Here is a 12,883-nt window from a genome sequence, read left to right as displayed (position 1 = left end):
AACGTCTTGGCTTATTCATCAACTTATTTATTGTGTCAACTAAGGGGGTCGGCCATTTCTCTCCACTTTATTTTATGTAAATAATTTCCAAGAGGAAATGTTTAGTGTTACATGACTGACCAGTGGGAAAATCCTCACACAGTAACATCTCATGGTAGGGGTGGGGGTGGGGTGAGCCCTTCTTAGCAGGCAGACACGAAGCCACAAACAATCAGAAACCCGTGTTCCATCCAAGGTCATGCTGCCATCTCTCCAGATTCTAGGTATGATTGATGAATGTGGAGCTCCCGCTCCACTGTGAATATAACACAAAGAACTTTACACACATTGATTCCTTATTCCTCATCACCCCAGGATTGGTTTCCAATGGACGCTCGATCAAATGACCACCAACTTGGTCATCTATGCTGTTCGCTCTGGAGGCCAGAAGTCCAAAACCATGGTGTGGATGGGGCTGTGCTCTTTCTGTAGGCTCATGAGGAGGGTTCTTCTTGTCTTGTCCAACATCTGATGGCTGCCAGCAGCCCTTGGCTTGTGGCCGCATCATCTTAATCCCTGCCTTCTCTGTATGTATGTCTGTCTGTCTCCCTCTGTGTGTCTGTTACAGGATGCTTGTTATGGAATCCACTGAGGTAATCCCAGATCTTCTCATCTCAAGATCCTAAACTTAATTCTATCTGAAAAGACTCTTTTACCCAAAATAGGAATATTTGGAATTTTGTCATAGATATCTTTCAGGTGGGGGTCATGTTTAGGATTACCACAATTCTCCCACCAATAAGGCCATTACTATGGGTTTCTGCACATTTCGTTTGGGGGAACTGAATCTGAAAGAAGTGAAGTGACTTGCTGAAGGCCCACAGCAGAGAGTCATGGAGCCAGTAACCCAGCCTGTGTGCTCCGCTGTTCCACGGCACCTGATCACAGTCACCACTCATAAATGGCACCATGCTGAATTTAAGTTTCTCATTCTGATTCTAATTCTTGAGATCCAGTTTGAATCCCATCTGCTACTGATGCCATCAAAGTAAGACCCAGGGATCTTCAGAACACTTAAGGAAGCAACCGGGGCCAAGGATGCCACGCCCCCGACCCTGCACAGTGAGGGCCCCGTGACCACATTCTGGCGGACGTGTCCCGGACATGCTCCTTCGGCCCCTGTCCGTCGTCCGCACAGAGCTGTGACTCATGCTGGTCAGAGCAAGGGCGGCCACCAGGAAGGGAAGGAGCAGCAAACACAGACAAGAACCCTTCTCTCCACTGCTGGAGGAAGCCACACCCGACACATCTGGACACACTGCTGTCCCTTGTCTGGGTGCTGCCCAGTGGAGGCCACAGCTGGGGACTCAGAAATAAGTCCACAGAACTGGCATGTGGCCAAATCAGTCAACAATACAACGCTGTTTCCTTAAAGGCCACTCCGGTCACCCTCCAGGCCCAGAGTCTTGCTAAATGTCATCCTATTGAGAGTTAGGACAGATGTATACATGGTCAAAGTTCAAAGCCTTCATGTAGAGGCAGGACATTTGAGGCCTGACTTCCCCCAAGCAACCTCCCTCTCCTGGGGCACAGAGTGACTGACTCATCCAAGGCCTAATTTAATGCCCGTCAAGTGACCACAATGGGGAGGGTCACCTTCGGCTCCCCGCTGCAGGCTGTCCACTGGGGGGACACTTGTTTTATTTTCAGCACGAGAAGAGCTTCCGACGACGTCCTGGTGGCTGCAGCTCAGGTCTCTGTGCAGAGCACGGGACTCTCCTCTTCGGGTCCTGTTCACTGTTTCCCCGGGGTTGCCGTGGTCCTCGTCTGTGGCCAGGTGGCATTGCCCACCCACAGCCTTCAAGGTAGCAGCAGCATCAAGGAGTCACCTCTGTCTGTGGGCCATCTGTAGGAAACCTAACTGCACGGGGACCCACAGAAGCAGCAGCAGACGTGCCGACCCACAGAAGCCTTGGTGTGATCCCCGAATGGCTGACCTCTCGGTCCTGCAGGGGGGACTTTAATCAAGAGAGAGAAAGCGTGTTGGCTCCTTCGCAGACACATGTCACATCATCTTCAGAGGAGTCCTTGGGGAGAGACACTAGCGGTAGGAGGGGCACGGAGAAGCAGGAGGCGCAACCCCGGAATGCTTCCTGGAGAAGATGGCGATGAGCTGGTGTGAGCCCTCAGGGGCGTGCCGGAATCACCAGGACACAGGAGATGGAAGGTGGTTCCAGGTAGAAGAGAGCCACCTGCTCAAGGGCAGGGAGGTGGGAAGAGCCACATGCCCAGGTCGTTCCTGCAGCAACTCCCCTCAAACCGAGTGACTTACGACAACATAGTCTCTCGCATTTCTGGAGGCGAGAAGTTCAAAAACCAGGTTGTCCCAGGGCCGCCCTGTCTCCAGAGGAGTTGGGGGCCAATCCTCTCCTTGTCTCTTCCAACTCCTGGTGGCTGCCAGCAACCCTTGGCCTGTGGCCACACCGTCTGTTCCTGTGTCTGTGGCCACGTGGCCTGCTCTCTGCCTGTGTCAAACCTGCAGCTTATCAGGACACGTGGGGTCCACTTAGACCATCCAGGGCCATCTCCCCAACCTAAGAGGCTTAAGGTATTTATATCTGCAAAGACTATTTTTTCCAACTCATGTTCCATCTACAGGTAGTTCTGGGGGATTAAGACCTAAACTTTGGAGCCCGCGATTCCGCCCACCATATTTGCCGCATGGAGAGGACTGTCAACCATTGAGGCAGAAGGGACAGGAGCTGGGTGACAGTGAGTGCGGGATACAGGGGATGGGGCCGGTGCCCGCTGCCAGGAGCCTCGTATATCCTGCCAGGTTCCTGAATGTTTGTCGCATTGACCACACTCACCACGTTCTTGGCACTAACCTCTACTCTCCAGGCTTTGCGGGGTTAAAACCGACCCACGTCTACTTCATAACCACCCTTCCTTCAGCCAGCCGCCCACCCTCTACTGACAGACAACCCTCCCCACACGCCTCCCAGCATGTGTTTTTAAGTGAAAAGCCCATTTCATCTTGACTGCCCCCCCACTCCCCATCCCCCACCCCCACTCCACGGAGACGTTTCTGGAGTGGACCACGTCTGGTGGGGGGAAGGCAGCTGCACCATTTTCTTGTCATGTAACCTCTGCCTCTGGGATAACAACCGCCGCCTCTATGGAGCCCTTGCGAGGCCTGTGGATCAACTCGCTGACGCTCCCAGGAATCCCCCGGGGCAGGTAATCAATACTATGCTCCCCAGTTCACCAGCGGAGTGAAGGAGGTTCAGGAAGGTACCCTCCCCACACACAGCAGGGAACCGAAGGAGGCAGGAGGCTAACCGGCAGCCCTCCCCTGGGCTCTGCCTCCTCCCCCACCACGCTGCAAGGCCCCGCAGGTCCATCCTGTCTTGTGGTAACGGTGGGGGGCGGGATCTGCACACTCCAACAGCATCTGGAGAGGTAAGGAGGTGACGCCAGTGGGATGCATGCTCAGGGAACAGGGTGAGAACACCCACCCACGTGGGTGAAGTCAGAGAGGCTTCTGAAGTCACTGGACAGCTCCCCCAGGTTTCCCTAGCCTGTGTCCGGGTTAAAAAGATGCCTTGGGAAGCAAATCTCACGAGGGCCCCCCTCTCCGGACCCTTTCAAATTCTCAGATTCCTTTGCCCATTAACTCCCTCTCACCGAGCATCTCCGACCTTCCTGAGGGCTCGGTGAAGCTGCGGGGTGACCTGGGGAGCCCTTCAGGTGGGTTCCCGGCTGCTCGGAGCTGCATGGGTGGCACCCCTTCCTTCTGAGGTGGGGAGAGGGGCCTGCGGGCTGGGAAATTAGAACGCGACGCTCCATCTCCCACCGAATGGCATCTCTGCAAGTAATTCCGAGAGCGTCCTTTGTGCGCCCGTCTCTGAAAGGATTCTTCGAGAAATTTAAACCTGCACCACTTAAAATTCTCATTATGGTGGGAAATGGTCCCTCTGGGGTCCAACAGTTTTCTTTGGCTTTCCCAGTCCCCAAAGGCATGGATTTCAATTTGCTGTTTTCCACAGGGAAACCACGCAGGCGCCCAGCCTCACGTGCAGCCCACCCCCCTCCCTCCCCCAGAACTGGGCAATCTCACTCGATTCCAAGTCCCATGCATGAGAGGGAGCATTCATCAAAATTTTGCAGTGCACCTGACCAGGTGGTGGCGCAGTGCATAGAGCATCGGACTGGGATGCAGAGGACCCAGGTTCGAGACCTCGAGGTCACTAGCTTGAGCGCAGGCTCATCTGGTTTGAGCAAAAGCTCACCAGCTTGAGCCCAAGGTCACTGGCTCGAGCAAGGGGTCACTCGGTCTGCTGGAGCCTCCCAGTCGGGGCATATGTGAGAAAGCAATCAATGAACAACTAAGGTGCCACAAAGAAGAATTGATGCTTCTCATCCCTCTCCCTTCCTGTCCATCTATCCCTATCTGACCCCTCTCTCTGACTCTCTCTGTCTCTGTCACACACACAGAAAAAAGTTCTGCAGTGCAATGGTCCCTGCTTCTGGGATTAGGCGCAACAGGTAGGCAGAATTACACTGAATACATATTTATTGGCGGAGCTCTCCGTTTGCGGAAAAACATTAGTAAAATTGGCAACAACCCTTTCCTGTTGGAGATTTATATGAGTTCATACAAAACCGAAGGGCCCCACACCTTCCCCAAACCATGATTGCGTTTCTCAGGAGAAACCTATGTTCGGATGATCTTGGTGGATACTGTGAGGGAACTGATGCCTTTGCATGCCGTGAACATTTAATGCTTGAAAAATACTCCACCGCCACATAGCCCCACGGACGGAGGCTTCCCCTCTCATTAATCAGTCGCAAGCCAGCGGCTGCAGGTGCCCAGCCTGAAGCTGAGCATCACCAAAACCTTGGTGTTCACCACTCCCGATGGCCATCGGCAGTCGGCAGGCAGCCCAAGAGGGCTCATTCCTGGTGAGGGGATGGTGGGGGCTCCACCTGTGTCCCGTTGGGGTCCCGTTGGACGGGCCATTGAATTAGTCTCTGTTCTGCTTTCCTCCCTGACACGCTCATCTCCAGGGGTGGCCTGAGGCCCAGGGACAGCCAGCATTCCCAAGCTTCTCGGTGATGTATCTTATGAGGAGTCAGCAAGTGTCCTCCTGAGCACTCCTGGCGTGCCCAGCCCTGCGGACAGACAGGCTGACAGGGAGGGAAGGCCCCTTTGTGAACTGGATGGATGTGCTCATCTGGGCAAGGGAGGCAGTGGCGACGCTGCAGACCAGAATGGGCGAGGCCGGCTTGGGGCAGGGAGGGGTCGGCAGAAAGAGGCGGGAAAGCGAATGATCCCGGACCCCAATCCTCTCCTCTCAGAAATGGAGAGAAGTCCATCTCAGAGCTTGAGAGCATTGGATGATGTTGAAAATTGTTGTGTCCCCAAGAGTGTTGGGGGAGTATGCAAACAAAAGTGGGGCACATACCCTGAGTGTTGACATAAGCATGAGTGCTGTGGATTCCCACGTGTGCCCGGAAGCTTCCAGAACACCAGCCACATGCACAGGGGCCACTGGAGAGAGCACCCTGGCCTTCCTCCCAGCCAACAAGCTGCAGGCATCCCTTCCACCCCTACCTTGAGGTCCCTCTTTCTGACTTCTTTTGCATTTAGAGATGTACCCTGTAGGGAGCAGCCCTACATGTGATATTTGGGTCTGATATTTGGGATGTTGGGCAAGGGCTTCATTTGTCTGTTTTGGGAAGAGAAGTGAGGAGCAGATGGAGTCATTGGTCACTGCTTCTCAGAGCCCCAGATAATAAATGAGCTGTCCACCGCCCCCCCCTCAGGCTCCGGGTCTCCAGCTCGGGCCAGCCACCCTCCGGGCTCCAACCAATGCTGCAATTAGTGATTCCAGCTGCCCCCCGCCCCCCAGAGCTCAGCAGCACAGAGTGTCTAAAGTTCATTAAGAGTTTAAATAAATCCACTCACTGAGCCTTACTTGGAAGAGTTTTCCGTAATCACCTCCATTACATTTTGTAATAGGGATGGGGAGGGTAGTCATTAGGAAAACTTTCCTTCAGGCAGGGGCGCTTTGTTTCATACACAAATGCGTCACCCTGTCACACACACACACACACACCCCACAGTCTGGAGGTGACTCAGCCCGATTCTCAGCCCTGTCCGTGAATCAGCCCCAGTGGAGTTCTAGAAGGAACGCCAGCCCCGGGGAAGAAGGAGGAAGGAAATGTTTCTGCTTTGGACTCAAGGATAATGATTTTTTTTTTTCCAAAATTTGCTTTACTTTCAAGTTTGGTCTGGTGTCTTTGGCTCATGTTGCCTCTGTGCCTCGGATAGGCGTAAAGGTCTGACAATCACCTGGAACATTCCCACTGGGGTTTCCAATGCGGGACACAGACAAGGGGGCAGCCGCTCCCCATTCGCCTGTCCTTGTGAAGCCATGGTCCGTGATCCTGCTGCGTGGCTGGGTCGGACACGCCATCAGGTGGAATATTGCAGATAGGATTGGGGGTAACGCGGGTCTCCGCAAGACCATACAGAGGAGGGTTTATTTTAAATACACAGCGGGGAACATCTGCATTCTTGAGGTTCATCACTGACAGGGGTAGGTAGGTTCTTGTTTGTTTACTTCCCAGGCATCATGCGATTTGTGTCGTAAACTAGAGTCTAACGAAATCTGCTGACCCATTTCAAACAGGGCAGTCCTGTTCCCCACAGAATGGAGCCATCCTGAGCTCCTGGCTTTCAGAGTTTGACTTGGACCTTCCCAGCTGAGGGGGGACTCTCGGTCACCTTCCCAGTCAGAAAGGAAAGAGGTTCTGAAGGGGTTCTTGGGGTTCATGCAGGCCCATAGGTCTCAGGGCTCGGCCTGAGCTGCTGGTCACTGAGCACAGGCAGGTCCTCGAGGTGGACTCTGGCTCCCAGTGACCTTCCGTCACACGCCCAGGTCAGAGTCAGCCTGGTCCAACTCCTGCCACTTCGGTTTCAGCCCTGGAGTCTGGCATTCTAGGGCCAGTGGGCCTGGTTTTGTGTCCCCCTCAGGAGACCCTGGCACAGACTCACAGGCCTGTGGGGAACCACCGCTCCATGCCCGCCTCCAATGTGCCCGGGGGGCACCTTCGGGAAAGGACACCTCTGACACACCTTAGGATCCCTCCAAGGTGTCCCCACCTGGAAGCCCTCGTTCACCTGTCCCCGTGTCCAGAGTCTCTCATTGGAGAACCATTGGAGGGTGAAGGGGGACTGTCTAAGTCTATTCTACCAGCTGTAGTGGAACACCAAGGACTGGGTGACATTGACAACTGATGTCACTTTCTCAGAGTTCTGGAGGCTGGAAGTCCAAGGTCAAGGTGCCAGGATGCCCCATGTCTGGGGAGGACATTCGTTCTCCTGTGGAAGGAACAACAGAGCTCTCTGGGGTTCCTCATAAGGACATTAATCCCCTCTTGAGGGCGCCACCCCATACCCTTACATTGAGGAGTACGTCTCAAGATATGGATGTTGGGAAGCACATTCAATCCATTGCAGGGCTGACAATCAGGAGTCTAGATCTGTCTTGTTACCATGTCGATAAGCAACCAGGAAATGTCAACACAGGCGTTTTTGCCCTTATTCTCCCACTTTTAACTTGGAAGGTGCTGGAGAGAGGGGGTGAGAAGGCAGGCCCATCGAGCAAAGACCCTGCGCCTCACTGGGGCAGGTCTGGCGTGAGTTCCAGTGGGTCTGCGGTCGGCCCTGCATGCCGGGGCAGAGCTCTGGGGCGGACGCGCCTGTGTCGGCAGTGAGGAGCCCGAAGCCTCTTCCGGGGAGGGGTAATTTGGTGCCCCACCCCAGGGCGAGCCTGCCTCAGGGCATGCATCTCCCGGGCTGGGATGAGGCTCCAGATGGGAGGAAAACCTCGGGCATCTCACTGAGCATGGTCTGAGGGCATCGCATTGGTCTTTGTCTCCATGTCGTCCCTGCAGGGTGAGATGGACGGTGGTACCCACGGAGGCTGGAGGCCAGGCGGGTGGGTCTGAGGTGGGCATGCTCAGAAGGTCCCGTGGAGGGCGAGATGCATAATCATCTTGTGGAGGTTTGAAATCAGTCTACCGATTCTTAAAAGCGTGGTGCCTCCCTTTGCAGCCTCAGTACGTGAATCCCGATGAAAGCTCATGGCCCTGCAGCACGGCTGTGCTCAGACCAGGGGCAGGTCCCATGTCAGGGAGGCCGGCACACCGCCCGAACCACATTTCCCGTGATCGCGGGGCGATCGCGGCTTGGCGGGCATGAATGCTTATTAAGCTTTTCTTCAGAGCCTGCCAAACATTCAACTCGCACCAAAAAGTTCCTCTGAGCCCGCCAGGCAGAAGAGAGAAATAGCAGCTAATTTAACCAGCGCATCTGCTTTGAGATAGCGTGCGGTTTGGAGAATAGCTGAAAAAAGGACAAGAAGAATAAGGAGCCCAAGTGCTCTGAGGACGGATGGCCCAGTCCTGCGGACTCTCGGCCCCCGGGGTTCCAGGTCCAGGGCCCCACGGTGACAATGGAGGGAAGCCACATGTGATTAGGACGGTGGCCCCTGCTGCCACAGGACCACTCCCCCCTGGAGGAAGCCCAGATGCCCTCACCCAGAATGCCCGCTGCCCGTGAGGGAACACGGTGGTGGGAGGAGGTCCCAAGAACAGCAGGGCCTCTAGAGTCAGCCGGGGGGGGGGCAGTGTTTTAAAACCAGCCGAGCCCCCGCGGGGTGACCGATCTGAGCCTCCCCTTAAGGCACCATGGTCTGAGGCCCTGACACATCTAGGTGAGTCTCCTGTTCCTTCCCTGAGCGTCTCAGAGAAGATTCCGTCTCAGGGCGATTCCGTGAATCGCCCCCGTTTGTTCCTTCCTGCTCGGTGCCCCGCTTCTGCTTTGACGTTTAAAAATGAAACTCAGTCAGAACTCGAACAAACAAAAGCTCAGCAAAACCCTTTCCTTCAAGGACATCTTGCGTAAAGACAGCAGACGGGGCCTGCGTTAGACGAGGATGAATCTCTTTTTCGATCTAAGTGACTCTGTTCAGCGATCTCACCACAGAATCCGTAAGGGAAGAGAGCGAGGAACACTCAACCCCAAACCGACCCTGGCAGGTGAGAAAAACCATCCCCCTCATGGCTACCCTCGATTCTGTTATCTCGGGGGGGGGGGCAGAGGTTGTGGTCATGTTTAACTCATGAGGACAGGTTGTTGCCCGCAGTGACACTTGGCCGCATCGTGTCCTCTGGAGAGCCTTCACGGAGGCTGACGCAGGTACTCGAGAGACGGGCGGGCACTGTCAGAAATGGGGGTTTAATCACTGAAAGCCGGCACGAAGGGAGCATTCTGCAGACTTTGGGCGTCTGCCCACTGAGCTCTTCACCTGGACCCCACACAGAACCCTGCTGACATACAACCGTCATTGGGAAATCAAACAATACAAACAAACAAACAAAAGTGATAGACAATGGCTACCGGGCCTTGTTATAATTTAAAAAGAAAAATCAGGCCTTGGCCGACTGGCTCAGTAGTAGAGCATTGGCCTGGTGTGTGGAAGTCCTGGGTTCGATTCTTGGCCAGGGCACACAGGAGAAGCACCCATCTGCTTCTCCACCCTCCCCCCTCTCCTTTCTCTCTGTCTCTCTCTTTCCCTCCCGCAGCCAAGGCTCCACTGGAGCAAAGTTGGCCCAGGTGCTGAGAATGGCTCCATGGCCTCTGCCTCAGGTGCTAGAATGGCTCCCATTGCAATGGAGCAACGCCCCAGATGGGCAGAGCATCACCCCCTGGTGGGCACGCCGGGTGGATCCCGGTAGGGCACATGTGGCAGTCTGTCTCTCTGCTTCCCTGTTTCTCACTTCAGAAAAATAAGGTAAAAGGCACCCAGAATGTATGACACACTCTAAGACAGTCTACGGCGGTCATGGTCATTGTCCCGCGATCATTGTGCTCAGCGGGTGCCTTGTGGTCTACGTTCTCTGAGTCAGTCCTGCAGCTGCGGCAGTGGGGAAGCATTCCATTTGTCCTGTCCTTCCTCTCCGGGCCAGGGAGTCTGGGTCACAGAACTTGGGATGTGCACATGGGAGGCTTCGCTGTCTTTGAAGGTGACAGGAGGCGGCCCAGCAGGGTAGGTATGTCTGGCAGGGCTGGGCCTCTGGCTCTGACCACTGTCACCACAGGCTAATAAGCTGGGCCCTTGGTGCACCAGACAGGAGGCCCAAAGCCAGAGGGCAGAGAGCAGCGCCCTTCACCTTGACCCTCTCAGAGCTGCAAGGGGATCAGCCAGGACACGTGGGTAGGTAGCCATAAAAAGAAGAAATTAATCAACAACACTAAACAGTAGAAATGCCTATTTTTATTGTGCTAACAAACAAAAACAGCCCCTGTTATTTCCCGAAGGACGTTGGTGTCCTCCGTCCCTAACCCACATGTCGACTCAGAGATGCACTCCGCGTCATCCTGTGTCTCAGGTGAGGAAACCGTGGCTTCAAGGGAGCCGGAACCTCACAGCCGCTGTGGTCACGGGCTGGCACATGTGGCCCCGTTGGGGTGCGGGACAGCGCCTGCTGTTGGCAAGTTTATCGGTGAAATCCTGACTCCCCGGAGTTCAGGGAGACGTGTCCTGGACGTAGACGCCGTGGGAACATCGCCTGTCTCACAGTTTTCTCTCCGTGGCTCTTGGACACAGTTGGGTGCTTGGTGAGTGAATCCAGGGCTGAGGAAGCAAAGGGCACCATGGTGGTCCCTCCCGAGACCAACGGAGGCTTCCAAGAGAGAAGCAAATAGCTCACACGACAAGCACCCCAAAGAGGCGTCAGCTCTGGGGTCTCCAGATTCCGGCTCATCCCCATGGCTTCATTCCAGAGTGACCTTCTGGGCGTGGCCGCTGAGCACAGCTCACAAATCACCAGCAAGCAGAAGAGGGGGCCGTGGAGGCCTGCTGTTGAGGTCTGAGCTTCCCATCCAGCAACCACAAGACGGCTGTGGGATTTGCAGGGTGCGGGGTGAAGTCCTTCACACCTGTGCGGATCGGCTCCGTGGTCCACCTAATGGGCAGGGAGAGGGGAGGAGGCCCCATCCACCTCTCCAGCTTTTGATGGGCCCCTGGCCCCTCCAGCTCCGGGACGAGAGGGTCACGCGTTGCTCTTTCCGGGTGACAAGGGCGGAGGGTCTACAACTAAGGCCCAGAATCCCACGTGGACCGTTTATGTGCAAGCCAGGGTGTCCATTCAGATATTGTGTGTGTGCCTCCCTCAGAAGCAGAAGAGCACGGGGCGTGTGTGTGCACGCGGGCACCTGGGTGTGTGTGCCTGTGCGTGTATACTGACACACACAGGGAGAAATGGGCTGAGATTCACCCCGTTACTGGCAAATGTCCAGGGAAGCGTTTCCTGATGCCTCTTTTTTGTCTGACATTTCAGAGAGATTAGTGTGTGGGTGTCCAAGTATTAATATCGATCTCTGCCCATTCCTTTGGGTAAACAGCTGCTGGGACACAACTCCACCACTTGATTGCTTTAATATAGACATTAAGGGGGAACAAAATGGGCCCCTCTTTTCGTCTTGACCCAGTAGCCGTGGAGTGCTCAGGACCTAGCGGGAACAGCCAGCATGGGCCCAGGCAACTCAAGTTGTTGTCAAGGCCTGTCTGTGAGCTCAGCTGGTCCCGGTCTCGGTCTCGGTAGAGGTGATTGGCCCCTCGCGCTTCAGTTGCCCCAGAGGTGAGATGAGCAGCCTAGAAGACGGTCCATGTCCATGGCTCCAGCCTGCGGCTGCTTTTCCACAAAAGCTTTGCAGAGAAAGGCTCTGCTTCTGTGTTCCAGGTTCAGCCATGTCAGGGGGCAAATGACCCGCCCAGCTGCCCTCCGGGTCTTCTCGGGAGGGGTGTGGTGTCTCCTCCCCACCAGGGAGGACCAGGGCATGAGAAGTGGCTCAGAGTGGTGTCAGAGATGCGGTGGGGGGGGGGGCACGAAGGGAGGGCCAGCCCAGTGTGCATGTCTGCATCCCCCCTACCCTCCGCTAAGCGCCTCCCATGGGGATTATCCGGGACTCTGCCGTCAGATGGGGAGCAGAGGGGAGGAGTCCGTGCTTAACCCGTTGGTGTTTCTGCAGCATTTATGCCTGTAACCATTCAAGTCCTTAGCCTTGGTGACGGGGACGGGTGTGGCTTTGGCAGGGTCCGTCCTGCTGCTGGATGGCAGCACACTAAAGCTCATTTCACTCTAGGGTTCCTGGGAAGGATGGCACATCATTTGGACTCCGTGACAGGCTGTCCCCAGCACACCGGATGCGGGTCACCTAGGGCTCCTCAGTTTCCAGAGTGGCTGTGCTTTAATTGGTGTTCCCGTGGTCTCCGGGCCCAGGGGCCATGTCACACCGGTACCCGAGGCCCTCTCCATGCTGACCAGACAGGGCAGAGCTCCTTCCTCTGGCTCACTTCTCCAGCCAAGCAGTGCCTCATTACCCAGCAGGGCCCGAGAACTGCCTGTGTCCACGGGCACCTTGTTTTTCCAGCTGCAAGACGCCGGTGCCCTCGGCAGGCACAGGGGGCCTCCGGAAGCCCCAGAGGAGGGAGGGGCCTATGGCTGCATGGGCGGGTGGGGGAATTTGGAGCTGAGATGCATAACCTCGGAATTGCATCAGCTCGGAGTCTGGGATGAACTCTCTCAACCCGGAGGAAGTGATCCAATCCTGAGTGACAGCTAAGTAGGGACCAGGTGGGTCCCCCTCACCTGCCCTTCGATACCCACCCCAGCCCAGCACTAGTCAGGGTCCTGGGGTGATCAGAGAACTGGGCTCCAACTGCCCTGACCTGAGTGTGCTTCCTTCTGATATAAATCATTCTCTACAGAGGAAGAAATGTCCCATTCCTGTATTTTTCTAAAGCGAATCAGATCTGCTCTGAGCCTG

Source organism: Saccopteryx leptura, chromosome 3 (assembly GCF_036850995.1).
Source record: "Saccopteryx leptura isolate mSacLep1 chromosome 3, mSacLep1_pri_phased_curated, whole genome shotgun sequence".
Classification (NCBI taxonomy): domain Eukaryota; kingdom Metazoa; phylum Chordata; class Mammalia; order Chiroptera; family Emballonuridae; genus Saccopteryx; species Saccopteryx leptura.
This window is presented reverse-complemented; position numbering follows the sequence as displayed.